The sequence below is a fragment of the Hevea brasiliensis genome, chromosome 12, assembly GCF_030052815.1.
Source record: "Hevea brasiliensis isolate MT/VB/25A 57/8 chromosome 12, ASM3005281v1, whole genome shotgun sequence".
Taxonomy (NCBI): Eukaryota; Viridiplantae; Streptophyta; class Magnoliopsida; order Malpighiales; family Euphorbiaceae; genus Hevea; species Hevea brasiliensis.
Window position 1 is genome coordinate 33324547 of NC_079504.1, and position 13615 is coordinate 33338161.

A 13615-nucleotide genomic window follows, 5' to 3' on the forward strand; every position below is an offset into this window, starting at 1 on the left:
ACATAAAGCCTTATCTATACTGATATCTCCAATGTGACATGGTATGGAAAAACTATCAGGATCTTTCAGTTTGGGTGGAAGCTTATTTTGCAAGATAGCATTGCTTTCTTCTGTAAGAGCTACGGTATCAAATTCTTCCAACTTCTTCTTGTTAGACAAAATCTCCTTCAAAAATTTAGCATATGAAGACATTTGTGCTAAGGCATCAGTGAAAGGAATAGTCACATGCAAAGACTTCAATACCTCAAAAAACTTCCCAAATTGTTTATCTAACTTTGCTTTCTGGAACCTTTGTGGGAATGGTAAAGGTGGCATGTAGGCTTTAGGTGCTACATATTTAGGTTCTTCCTCTTCACTCTCTCTCTCTTTACTTCCTTTTTCTTCCACTGAACTCTCTTTCTCAATTTCTTCTCTAACCTCAACTTCAGCTTTTTCATCTCCTTCTCTATTTTTCTCTTCTTTAACTTTCTCTTCAATCTTTTTATCTCCACTCTCCAATATTTTTCCACTTCGCAATGTAATAGCCTTGCAATGCTCCCTTGAATTTTCTGGTTGGCTAGGTAGCTTCCCAAATGCATTGTTGTTTGAAGAGCTAGCTTGTTGAGCTATTTGATTCTCCAACATCTTGTTTTGTGTTGCCATTTGATCCACTTTAGATGCTAATTGAGAAATAGTTTCTTGTTGACTTTGATGGCTTACTAATAGAGTCTCAATCATGGCTTCCAATCTAGCTATCTTATCTGGTTGTGTTTATTGTGGTGGAGGTTATCGTGGTTGTGGTGGAGCAGGTGCATTTTGAGGCTTAGGAATTCCAGGAGGAGGACCTCTATTCTGCTTAATATGCTGATGTTGTTGATACCTAGAAGGTTGCTAAAAATTCTAGTGTTGTCCTTGTTTACCTCCCCAAGAGAAATTAGGGTGGTTTCTCCATGCTAGATCATAAGTTGCAGAAAATGGGTTACCACTTGGTCTTTGATTGTAGTTCCCCACATAATCCACTTGCTCACTTGAAAAATCTTGACCAAATGTAGGAAAATCAGTTACACAATTGACATTTGCAGCTCCAACATCTACTGAATTACTTGAACCTCTACTTTCATGCTTAGCTTGTCCATCTTCCTTATTAAAGCATCAAACTTAGCATTAATCATATTCATGGCATCAAGCTCAAACATACCAACTGGTTTCTTGATCTCATTCCTCTCATAACACCACTGGTAGTTGTTATAAGCAATTTTATCTAGGGTAGAAAAAGCTTCATCTTCAAATTTCTCCATAAGATCACCTCCAAAAGATGCATCAATTGTAATTCTAATAGCTAGTGAAACTCCATTGTAAAAGTGTTAAACAAGTATCCACTTAGGAATCCCATGGTGTGGACATCTCCTTTGCAAATCCTTGTACCTCTCCCATGCTTCATACAAGCGCTCATCATCTTTAGGTTTGAAAGAAGTCAGCTCATTTCTTAGCTTAGCTATCTTGCTTGGTGGAAAATATTGAGCTAAAAATGCTTGAGAAAGTTCATCCCAAGTTGTGATAGAACCCGGTGGCAAAGAATGTAACCACTCTCTAGCTCGGTCCTTCAAAGAAAAAGGAAATAATCTTAGTCAAATTGCATCATCAGAAACTCCATTTATCTTCAACATATCACTAATCTCAAGAACGTGTGCTAGATGAACATGTGGACTTTCACTTGGACTTCCCCCAAATTGTGATTGTTGTACCATCTGACACAGTGCAGGCTTCAGTTCAAAATTATTAGCTTCTACTCTTGGTCTTGTGATATTTGGTATGAAATCCCCAATGTTAGGATAGGCATAATCCTTCACAGAATGATTGTTATTGTTGTTGGCCATCTCTTCTTGTAGTTGCTCTTGCTCTTGCTCTTGCTCTTGTGCTCTTTCTTGTTGTTGTTGAGCTTTAAATTCAACTTTTCTCCTCTTAGCTTCTGCTCTTAAAGCTCTTGCTATCTTTTCTATTTCTGGATCAAAGAATAAATTGATTTCTTCACTTTTTGTGCTTCTCATAAAATAAAGTATCTAAAAAACAAAATAAACAAATTCTCAAAGTAAAATGGTAAAAGAAATAAAAAATAAAATAAATGCCCAAATTAACCAAACAAATAATCTTTCAATATCAAACAAAAATTAAATCCCCGGTAACGGCGTCAAAAACTTAATGCATGTGTCTGCAAGTACGGGTCGTACCAAGTAATAGAGTGAAAAGTCAAGTATCGTTCCCACAAGGATTTACTGTTTGAATACCAAACTATGAATGAAGCAATTATTTGGGCTAATGATTAATGAATAAATAGTAAATCTAAATGAGTAAAGTAAATTAATGAATCTAATTGGAATGAGTAAAGAGCAAGCAAATAAATTCTAAATCTAGATGCAATTGAACTAAATTAGTAATGGGTAATTTAAATCAAAGTCTAATTATGATAAAAATGATTCCAGAGTTGGGGGTTTATGCATAAATTATTTAGAATTTGTCCTAGGTATTCCAATTTTAAGGGAAAATAGAGTTTGAAGGTGATTGATTCTAAATTCCTTTGCTATCTTTTTCAAGTAAACTAAAGTGTGATCTAAAATAACCAAACCTACTTTCGTATGATATTTGATTACTTTAAAACCCATTAAATTTTGAAACCAATCATTAATTCCTCTTAAAACCCTAGTTTATTTCTAAATCTAGGTAAATTTAAGTTCCAGTCCTTGATTATCTATCAATGATCTTCATCTTTCGGTCCTTCAATCAAAGATCAATACAATACCCAATGGGTACCAACACTAGGCAATTAAATCAAGCACAAAAGGAAAGAATCAAAACTCATATTTATATAAAATATGGAAATAACTAATCCAAATCCATAAATTATCTAAAACATATTTTCCAACTCTGAAATCCAGAGAGTTTACTCACTCATGTTGGTATTTACAAGAGAAATTGATGGAAAAGTAAAGAAAAACATGATAAGAGGACTAAAAATAGAAAAACCCAGGTAGAGGGACCAAACACTCTGAGTCTTGGAGCTTCCAGAAATGGCAGCAGCAGCTCCTCTTGTGCAGAACTGATGACGTCCTCCTCACTTTTCTTTTCTTTTTTTTATAATTTTTCTTTTCTTTTGTTTCTTATTGTTTTCTCTCGTTACCTCTTGTGGCAAAAACTAGAAAATGATGCTTTTATATGGTCCCAAAAGTTGCCTTAAAAATAGATAAAAGCCAAGGAGTGGATAGGAAATGAGGTGTAGAAATATCTAAGTCAGCAGAGTTATTTACATTTTAGGCAGTCTGCTTAGGGTACTGCTTACCCTAAGCAGCTTCTTCAGCAATTTTCGGCCTGTGGTTCATGTCTAAAATAGCAAATCATATATATTAGTTCATGTCTAAAATTCATCTTAATTATATTATTAAAGGGCATAAAAAGACCAAAGAAATATACAGTAAAAGATTGTTTAGCCCCGCTAATAGAGTTTGATATGAATGATAAAATATTTTGTATCTTCTAAGTAAGGTTGAGGATTTAATCATTATGAATGAAGAAAGTATCAGTTGAGAGCGTTTTACCCCATAATATACCTTTCCGATGTGAGTAGGAGTAGATTTAACTCAGTAGACTAAAAAATACCTATAATTTACTGGAAAAAATATATATATTTAGCTCGTTCCATTTTTTGTTTAGATATACATTTTCATATGATATCATTACTGATGATCATTATGAGCGAATAACACTCTTATACGTAACATATTCTTATCTTAAACACTTGCTTATAATAAAGGTTATAATTTGAAAACTAAATATTCTTAGTATTCACATGCGTAATAAAATCCCAGCTTAAAATTTTTAATGGATAAATATGGCCATGAGGTTTCAAAAAAGTTTCTTCTAGATATTTAAACAAGTAGAAATTAATAAAATTACAAAAAAAAAGGTGAAAGTCTAGACGCCAAAATTTCAATATTTAAATATTTATTAAAATCAATGAAAATTTACTTATCGTATTTATATCAAAGATTATGATAGGCACCACATGAAAAAATAAATAAATAATTATCTATTTTAAAGTACGTACTCATTGTTCTGTAAATATTAATGATGTCACTCAGAAATTGTATGACATGCTTATGGTTGTTAATCAAGAGTTGTGAACAAGTTATGAAAAGCACTCTCAAAAATTGCAAGGATGTTGAACATCAAGACAGAACATTATTTGTCCAAAAGATGCATTGGTGAACTTTGTCATTTTATGAAAGAGTTGTTACCATTTGATAATGTTATAATGGACAAACTTCTACAGTATAAAGAAGTTTGTCCAAGGCTAGGGACTACTAGTGGAAAAGATTCACTACTGTAAAACCAATTGTATGGTGTATGCCAAATAATTGCATGTATGACATATTGGGGTGAACACAACGAATTAACAAGTTGCAAATTCTATTAGCATCCTTGGTACACAAGTGACAAAAGAGGATCTGCTACACAAAACAAATGTCCCATATAAGAAGCTGTATTACTTTTCACTCACCCCAAGGTTGCACAGATTATATGCATTGAACGAAATGGCTAAGGAAATGAGATGGCACTCGGAGCATGAGACTAAAGATGGGGTATTGTGTCTGTAACACCCCTCACCCGTCTACAGTATAGCCGAGCAAGACGTGCTACACGGCGTGCCGGAGCACCTAGTCTGTGATTATCTCATTTCTTGAACTCAATTTGATTTTAAGAAGTCCTTTATGTAAAATTCATATCACGCTAGTTCTATTTTCGTACTTTAATAAAATCAGTGTTTCAAAAATGGTAATAAAAATCCGGCAAGGTGCCGTCTGTATTTTGGACAAACTGTCCTTCTAAACCTGTTAAAAACAGTTCAATATGATAATATCAATCTTCCAACTAATTTTTCAATCTCAAAATTTCATAATTTCAAAATACAATCCATCATAATTTACATTCATCCAAACACTCTCCATGGGAATTTAATATGTACAAATTATTACAAAATTTAACGTTTTATAATATACATATTACATAACAAAATGTCAAAATACAGCTGATAGTCATTACACAAGATCCTAAGTCTTACCATGTATGCAGTGTAGTGCAGATGACTCTGGACTCCTGTGCAGATCTGCTGTCTCACCCGATCGTAGGTATGCTAGGCTCCCCAGCTGTATCTCTAATACCTACACATTACAAAAGCAACGTGCTAAGCAATTTTGCTTAGTGGTGCCAAATATAAAGAAATATACACTAAAATAAAGTAAATGAATTGTTTATGAATTCATGACATCGATATTCTTTACAGTTATTGATTCTACTTTTATTTGCTAACATTTCAACTTGTGCTAATTTTGGTGGTGTTGTATGTCAGAAGACTGGATTTAGCTATTTATATTTAATAGTGCTTAAATTAACTATCCGTGTAGCCTATATACTGACCAGACTGGATAAACAGATATACTGGCATTAGGTACCTAGTACCTCGAGCCGTCACACCATCAATCACAAAGTGTCTCCCGGTGTGCAAATAGTGTGGCTAAAAAGCCATATAATAAATCTAGCGATAAGCCAAGTATAATAACACAATATGTATAGCCGTAGGCTATTGAAGTTACAGTGCGGCATAATAAGCCGTAAAAACATAGTATGGCATGAAGCCATTTACAGAACAGCTGTCAGAATCCTATTGGCATGCCAACCTATCCAAACTAGTCAACTAGGCAAACTAGGGCACATTATAAATTAATTATTTAATTCTTCAATTTTTGGAGTTTACTAGCTATTATGTAATTCACAAGTCAATGTAAATGTTGACCTTTTTAGGTACTATGGCTAAGTTGATTCTAGCATCAACATGTCACAAATTGTAATTCAATATGCTGCCACTATAATGCAGTTTACCATTTTTACAAGTTGGCATTCATTACCAAATTACTTCAAGCATTATTGTATGTAAATGTCAAATTTTTAGTTTTAGTGTGCTAGATTGGTCTAGCTTAATGTCCTATTTCTCTTGGTTTTTAGCTTCTGGTCAAAGAAGAAAAATTGTAGCTCTATGTCTTATTGAACCTTTGGCAAAATTTCAGGTCATTCTGAGTTGTAGTCCAAGATATGGTCAATTTACTAAAACTGGACAGATTGCACCTTTAGTGCAAAATTTGGTTAATTTTAGGTCACATTTAGTTCTGGCAGTTTTGGTACCCGAACTTATGCAAGCTATTTGACTTAGTTCTAGCCATTTATGGGCTTTGGTGTCTTCATAAGAATTGTAGCTCTATGTCTAATCTATCCATGATAAAAATTTCAGGTCAATTGGACCTGTTTTGAGTGAGTTATGGTCATCCTAATGACTACTGTTCATATAGTCAAAAATCTGGGTTTGCAAGGTTGCCATTCCGGATTTGGTCATTTTTAAGGTCAGTTTCTAGGTAGAATTTTGGCAACATTTCTACATGAAATTTGGCCTATTTGGTGTCTAGTTTCACCCCCCCCCCCCCCCATTGGCCTCATACCAATTGGGTTCACAGTTTTGCACTTATGACCTAATTTAGGTGCTGCCAACACATACAACCTGCATTTGAATATTATACTTCCAATTTTGACAATCCTCCTCCTCCCAATACTTCAACATTCAATCATGGCACTTCTATATATAATGTACACAATTCCAGCAAATTATTTTGAACAGAACACTCAAGAGCTCAATGCACACAATACACCATTCAAGTTCAACATTTACTTCCACCAAAATTCAACATACCTCAATATCAATATTACACATACTCTTCCATGGCAACTACACATGCTGCCCACAATTTAACACTATGACATCTCATCAATAAGTTACATAAACTCACATACAATTTCATGATATTATAGGCTGCCTAACATGGCAGTTTACCAAAGCATCAAAGTCCCATCTTCAAACCTTTAATTCAACCACTAACATGCACATACTTGGACATTAACCTACTACAACTTCCATTTGAGTTAATCAATCTTGATTCCCATCCATTAGAGGTAAGAAAAACTCAAATACAACAAACCTTCATGGCTGCCGAAAATGGACAAGTTCATATCTCAATATTTCCTTCCTTTCTCTTCACCAAATTACTCACCTCAACCTAAACACAAGGTTTACTAAAGCAAGAGAGAGGATTTGGACACTTACCTCTTATGAGCTTTCTCAAAACTCCACCAAAACTCTTCTTTCTTGTTCCCAATATGTTGCCCAAGATGTATAGACCAACTTTAGTGAAGGAGCTTGAGAAAACTATGGCTTATTCATGGTGGATATGAAGCTCTTGCTTGGGACGTTAATGGTGGTTTTTGGGAGGATATTGTATTTGGCTAAGAAATGGATTGAAGGAAGAAGATGCTGAATAGTTGTACACATGTCCATTAGTGAAGTTTATGTAATCCCATAGTGCTCCACCAATCCTCCTTAATATATTATAATAATCCACTTTAGTTAATTTCCATTACACCCCTTAATTTCTTCCTAATTACCTTTTATACATAATTTCATTTTTCATTGTATTACCAAAATTTAACACTACTAATTTTTCATGGACATTTAGGTTAAAAGTTAACTCTAGGTGTCAAATGACCAAAATGTCCCTCTTCGGGTTGTATTCCCGATTTTTCGGTAATACCGATTTTTGTCGATTTCTTCATTTTTTTGTTTTTCTTTATACTAATTTATTAATTTTTTTTACATTTTTAATGTCAATTACATTTCAATAAACCTTTAATTATGTCCCGAAATTTAATTCCGAGGGTTCCCCGCGGTTCTAGGGTCGGAAATTGCCTTCGCCGTAACTTCCCGGTGCGATTACCCATCGCTAAAGTGCCGGCTTGTTTAACCTAGTTTCATTTTCTCTCTTTCATTTTTTTTAAATTTTTTTTGTATTTTCTTTTTATTTATTTCATCATTATATGTCTGTTCACTATCATCGAAGTGTAGTTCCAGACATCCTGACTTGCCCGGACTGATATTAGGTCACTGGAGCAATAGAACATACAGAACACGTACAGGGAGGATGTTACAGTGTCATTGTTTCAGATGCTCTTACATGGAAATATTTCAATCAGACGCATCCTTTAATTTTTCATATTATACTCCTTAATAATCAAAGGATAAACTAAAATAAATATAAAAAATTATAAAATGAGAGTGCAGTCTTATATTTGTCACACCCTACTTCTAGAAAGGAAGAATAAAAATTACCACTGATGTACCCTCTTACCGCTGCTGCCCTTTAGCCATTTCCAGCATTCATGAAGTTAAAACCACCCCTAACAGCTTCCTTCTGTCATCTATAAATCAAGAAATGTCCTTTACACTTTGATTTCATTAGGTATTGAAGGAAGACTGACAAAAATCCAACTTAGTGTTGTTTCAAGAACATGATGGCAGCCCGAAAGTTCCTTAATTTCTGAAGTTTTGATGTTTAATTTCACAATGGATGGTAGGTAAGTGATTTCTACCATGGTGTTATTCACTGAGTTTATACTCACCCAATTATTTTAATATTTCAGAGCTTTTGGTGTTACCTGTACTAGTAGTCCTTTGTCTTTAGTAGCTTTCAGGTCTAATGGAGGTTTGGCCAACATGCTTCATGTGAAATTTGAGATCCTTTTCGGGACTATCTTATATGTGTATGTTTAGGTTGCCTGATTATTGGGCTATAGACATATTCTTTTTAATCCTGATGTTTTGTTTGAGTATCATTCTTTTTTGTTTTAGTAAGCAATAAATTTTATTAAAAGTATGAGTTCAAAAAGGAACCTAGCATACCAATGGAGAAGGTATGCTGAAGAGAAAAAGAGTAGAGAAAAGACACAAAACAAGAAAACCAAGGCCTACCTAATGCAACCTACAAACCAAACAACATAGGCTACTGATGACAATGAGAAGGGAGCTTGCTTATTGCCTAAGGACCTAAAAGGTTGATAGAAAATTGAAGAATAAATCTATTGTCAAGACAAAATTCATCTAACCAAATAAACCAATGTCAAGACATTGCCCAAGATTTGTAGCATAGATCAAAATGGGCAGCAGCAGATCATAAGATGGATAACAGAAGCAATAGACCATAACCCAGAAGAACGTTTGTCTCACTTCCTCCTATGCACCAAAATGGAAGCCCATCTCATTTGGATTATTACCTTATAAAATTACTATTGAATACTATCGAGCAAATAGCTTGAGAAGATCAATATGCTTATCAGAGGCAAATTTCTCCCAGTCAGACTAGAGCTTGTACCACATACAATTCTTTAACAGTCTAGACGTTTCAACTTTCTTTTGATGTTGGAGAGTGGGCCTAAAAGATTGAGGCTCCCATTGTCCAGATTCACGAATGCTAGCTGATTATCTTTTTCATTTTCCAGTGGACTTTTGTAATGGGCCCCCACTACAGCTACTTGTGTTTCCTCGACCACCTCTACAGTTGGAAGTAAAACACTAGGCTCTGGTCTCCTTTCAAAATTGTCTAAATTTAATGGGCCATTATTGGGAATAAGTCCAAATAATTGCTATCACCTGTACAGATAAACATAGCATCCCCCAAGCCAATTGCCGCTTAGCTGTCCCTACTCTGTTCCATGGCCATGCAGCGTATCCTCACAAGCACTAAGGTTATGTTGGATAAAACGTAATTAAAGTTGTAATGTAATTATGTTTATATTATTTATTTGATTATGTTGTTTAGTAATACAAAAAAATTTTTATGTAATAAAATGATAATTACATAATATAATCAATTATGCTTAAAGTAACTGTAACACCCTAGGCAAATCCCACATCGACAAAACACAGGAGAGATGCTGGGTTCATAAGTTGACAGTTCGTAACCCCTATAGACGTGTTTTAAAACCGTGAGGGCTTCGGCCCAGAGCGGACAATATCACTAGTGGTTTGGGCCGTTACATTTGTGGTATCAGAGCCGCTCCGCGTGCAACCTTGAACGATGGTGGGGCAAACCTCAGCGAGGACGCTGAGTCCCATAAGGGGGGTGGATTGTAACACCCTAGGCAAATCCCACATCGACAAAACACGGGAGAGATGCTGGGTTCATAAGTTGATAGTTCGTAACCCCTACTGACGCGTTTTAAAACCGTGAGGGCTTTGGCCCAGAGCGGACAATATCACTAGTGGGCCGGGCCATTACATTTGCTCTCCCGTGTTTTGTCGATGTGGGATTTGCCTAGGGTGTTACAGTAATGTAACGATCATTACATATAAAAATAAATGTAATCATGACTACTTGTTTTGATTTTTTTTTTTAATTTAAAAAGAGTTACACGTGGCTTGCATGTTACAGAGGTGGGCATCACTTCACAACAATCTTTAATTAGAGTTATGTGAAATTTGGCTTCTCCCACATCCTCAACAACCTTTTTGTGTACAAAATCAAGTGAAGATATAGAAACTAGAATTTGTCCAGCAACCAGACATGTTTTCTTGGAAGCACATTCATCATTGGATATGAATTCTTCAACAAAATAACTTAGTCAAATAAAGAAGTCAGGACACCACTAATAAAGGACTACCATGGCATCTTACCCACACATATTGATTAGGAGTAAATTTCTCTTGCCAAGGAATGAAGGATGAGAACCATTGTAGCAACCAGCCAATTGATTATCCAAAATTATATTAGCAATATTTTAGAGGAAACTCCATTAGTTATCTGTCTCTATAAGTTAGATACAGTTATAATAATATTTACTTTCATGTTATCGATGACTATAGATGAATTCCTATGCATTACTATGATCATGTATACAATTATAAATATTTGTTATAGGTGTCATTGATTATTCAATTCTAACATTATAGTCAAATATTCATTCTTATTCACTTTTTTTTTTATGGCAATTAGAAGACCTAACAATTTGTTATTATTATATTATAAATGCATTTTAAGAATTAAGAAACAAAAAAGTTTGAAAATAAAGTCGGGTGTTGAAAAACAAACACGCAAAAGATAATAATAATAATAATAATAATAATAATAATAATAATAATAATAATAATAATAAATATATTAAGGGGACATTGACTTTGTTAGAAATGCCTTTAACCCATTATAATATATTAAATAGATTTTGAAATTATCTGCATTAAACAATATGGCAATATAAATTTCAAGATATTAATACCGTGAGAATGAAAATTTTATAATAATAGTGCATTAAATTATAAAATACATTTTAAAATTTATTTTTTAAAATTTATAAATAATATTCTTTCACAACATTAATCTACTTATGCAATCTCATTATGCAAGCTAATATTATTTTAAATTATGAAAAAAAATAACTGACTTTGAACAAATTTAATTCAGTGAGTTAACTTGTATTTATCATTAAATTATTTTAATTTTTAAACATCTTCACCATTTAAAACTTATTATTATATTTTTTTATGGGTAAACTACAATTTAGTCCATGAGTTTTGATAAAATCCACAACTTAATCCTTGTATTTTTAAAACCGAGCAATTTAATTCCTGAGATTTGACAAAACCTACAATTTAATCCTTACCATTAGAATTTTGTTTACCATTAGAATTTTGTTAAATTACTATTAATTTTAGCAAAAATAACTAAAATGCCCTTTTCTTTATTTTTAATCTAAAAACAATTTAGTCTTTAACGTTTTATTTTCTTAATAATTTAGTCCTTGATATTTTGTTTCATTAACAATTTAGTCATTGCATTTTTGAAATTGAGTTTATTAAATTAAAAAATTTTTAATTTAAATTAATAAAATATAGATTAATTACTTTAAGGTCTATAAAAATTTTGGTTAATTACAAAATATCCATATATGTTACAAATTGATCTTTAAATATTATAACTATTTATAAATAAGCCTTATGTCATTATTATTTTAATAATATATAAATAATTATATACGTGTGTGTATATATCAATTTATGATATTTTCATATATTATATTATATTGTTATATATAAAAAAAAAGTATGAATATGGATGCAAATCTTTATTAAAGTAAAACTTCAAGAGCTAAATTATTTTCGTACTAAAAATAAAGTTAAAAGTATTTTGGTATTTTTGCTAAATTTCATTGGGGAATTAATTGTAATTCTAATGATAGAGATTAAATTGTAGGTTTATTAAAATATCAAGGACTAAATTGCATGATTTTAAAACTACTGGGACTAATTTATAGGTTAACTAAATTTTAGGGACCAAATTGCCAATAAAATAAAATCTTAGGGACTAAATTGTTTTCATATTGAAATAGAGTGAAGGGCATTTTGGTCTTTTTATTAGAATCAACGGTAATTAACAAAATTTTTAACAATAGGGATTAAGTTGTAAGTTTTATCAAATTTTGATGACTAAATTGCTTGGTATTGAAAATAAAGGAACTAAGTTGCAGGTTTTATCAAATTTCAAAGATTAAATTATAATTTACTCTTTTTTAAAATTACATTTAAGCTTAAATTCAGTTAATATTAAATGCTAATAAAATAAAACATAAATGATAAAAAGTAATAGTAATTCTTAAATTAATAAATATTTTACTTATATAATTAATTAAAATTAATATTTTAATTTAAATAATTAAATATAATATTTATAATCCTATAATAATATTATATCATATATAAAATTTAATAGAAAATTATATATAAAAAAATTAAGAGTAAATAATACTTTATTTTGAGATTTGAGAAAACCGTAATTTAGTTCTTATATTTTCAAAACAAATAAAATTAGTTCCTAAAGTTTTGCAAAACTTACAATTTAGTCAATCCGTTTAAATTTTCATCCAATTTGCTATTAATTATAGCGAAAATAACTAAAATACCTTTAACTCTATATGTTTTCTAACTTAAATAATTTAGTCCTCGAGGTTTTGTATTATAACCAAAATAGTGTAAATCAAGAGACTATTTTATTTATAAAATTTAAAATTAAAGGATTATAATACAAAACCTTAGGGACTTAATCATTTTAGTTAGAAAATATAGATTAAAGAGTTTTGGTCATTTTTACTCTAATTAATGGTTAATTAGATGGAAAATTACATAGAGAGACTAAATTGTTAGTTTTACCAAATTTTTGAGACAAAAATGTTTAGCTTTAAAAATACGAGAACTAAGTTATAGAGTTTGCCAAATTTCAAAGGCTTTCACTTAAAAATTTATTTACAAGTCTATATAACAAGTACAATAATATGTGATGCACATTAAAGACAAAACTGACAAAACTAATAATAATAAAAGGAGCATAACATTGATTTTCCTAATTAACATCTCTCAATCGAGGCCCATGATAGTTTCCCTTGCAATTCGGAAAATTTAAACCTACAATCAAATTAAAAAAATAAAAAAGTAAAACCCACAATACAAATAAGAAATAATAAATTAAGTGTCAACTGAGCAAAAAGAGTGACTAAAGGAAAAAAGCAATTTTAATTTTTAGAAAATAAAAAAATAATAAATTTTTAACCGAAACATAATTTTAATTTTTCATGTAAAAAGCAATTTCTCAAAAGAAAATTGAAAAAAAAAAAGAATTAATAATTTAATATGCGAGTAATGTGTACACAATCATTTTTTTAA

At 31.7% G+C, this 13615-nt stretch overlaps 1 non-coding gene across 1 annotated transcript; it reads left to right on the forward strand.

The window, feature by feature from the left end:
- Window positions 1-1365: 1365 nt before the first annotated feature.
- Window positions 1366-1472, forward strand: LOC131171554 (small nucleolar RNA R71). Its single transcript, XR_009142214.1, has one exon. It is a non-coding gene; the product is annotated as a small nucleolar RNA R71 (small nucleolar RNA).
- The last annotated feature ends 12143 nt before the right edge of the window (window positions 1473-13615 follow it).